Below are 1,715 nucleotides of genomic sequence, written 5' to 3'. Positions count from 1 at the left end.
CTCATTTTTAAAAGTCTGAATCAGTTATTTGCAAATTTAATGAATTGCAGTTTTCAAAGGAACCCATATAGAATGCACATGCATGTGCTTGAGTGCCGCAGTCTGGCTGGGCACAAAATCATGAGCCACTCAAGCAAGAGCAAACTTTATTTCTGAAACTCCCGCCAATGCCACGCACGCTCCCGGGAAATATGCCGAACCACCCACGTGGCATTCTCCCAGGCCACACTACACCAACAGGAAAATCCCTCCTCCGGAAATCCCTCCTACCGCATTTCCCCAACCAGTGGGAACTCTCCAGGAGTCCCGCTAGAGCTCCAAAGTAGCAGGCTGAGGCGGACAGCAGGGGTCTAATATCCAATTGAATGCAGATCTTAACATAATCATATCATCTCAATGGCTTGCTGGCATCACCTTTCAACCAAAAATGCTATGCATCATTCCTACTTGGCTATGGCTCTCAGCACTTGAGCATCTGTGCATCTGTGCACATACATGTGCATAAACACACATACACACACACACACACACACACACACACAGTCAGCCCTCTCTCTCTCTCTTTTTTCTGATGTGGTCCTGGGGATTGAACCCAGAAATGTGTTCTTAGAGTATGGTGGTCACCTCCATGACTGCCTTATGGTCACAAAATGGTTGCTTCACCTTTAATATAATATCCACCTTCCAGGTAAGGGGACTCAGAAGAAAGCTTAAAACAAAAGCCTAAATCTGTTCTTTTTTTTTTTTTTTTTAACAGAAAGCAATAGATTTCCCAGAAATCTTGCTTCTAGACTTCTACTTAAACCTCATTGGCCATAACTTTGTCACATGGTTAACTAGTTGCAAAGAAGGATCAGAAATACATTCTTTATTAGATGTATTTCTACCTCTAACAAAAGGTGAGCACTTGCTGTGAATGAACTATTGGTGAGAGTTCAGCCCACAATTATGCACGAAGACTCTGAGTCCTAAAATGACAATTTGTTTCATGGGGGAGCTGGGAGCCTGGGAAGCTGCAGCCTGCTTTGTTCTTGCACAGCACATCTCTTACAGGGCGGTGTGAGGTTAAATCTTAACTATGGCATAACACATTGAAAACAACTAATTGGTTTGCTAGTACTAAGAAAACATTTCCCCAGTGACAAAACAGGATATGTTCTCATAAAAATGGCAGGAAACATACACCTAAAGTACACAGCAGGTAGTATAGTTGGGGCCTTAGTTTTCTCCTTAATCAGGGTCAACATGCCCCACAAGAATTAGCCTAGTGTCAGGAGTCATTGCTGTCCTGCTATGTTAAGCATTCCAGCCTCATTGGCTTCAGCTAATAGACAGGAATTCTGTGTTGGGATTGCTCAGGATACTTATTCTCTCCATGACTTCAGGAGGTTGGACCCCCCAATAAGTTTCCCTGTAAGAAAGTTGGGGGAATGGCTATTCAGTTAACAACCTAGCAGTGTCTATCTCCAAAACAGTTTTAAAAATAGAATTCAGAGCCAGGTGCTGTGGTGTATGCAGCTGGGAAGGCTGAGGCAGGAGGATCACATGTTCAAAGCCAGCCTCAGCAATTTAACGAGGCCCTAAGCGATTTAGGAAGACCGGGTTTCTGTTCTCGAGACTAAAAGGCTCAGGGATCACTCCAATTAAGCTGGGCTAACTGGGCTGCACGAAATAACCACACAAGAAACACAAATACCTTTTTCTTTGGGGTCACT

The sequence above is a fragment of the Callospermophilus lateralis genome, chromosome 5 (genome assembly GCF_048772815.1).
Source record: "Callospermophilus lateralis isolate mCalLat2 chromosome 5, mCalLat2.hap1, whole genome shotgun sequence".
NCBI classification, from domain to species: Eukaryota; Metazoa; Chordata; class Mammalia; order Rodentia; family Sciuridae; genus Callospermophilus; species Callospermophilus lateralis.
This window is presented reverse-complemented; position numbering follows the sequence as displayed.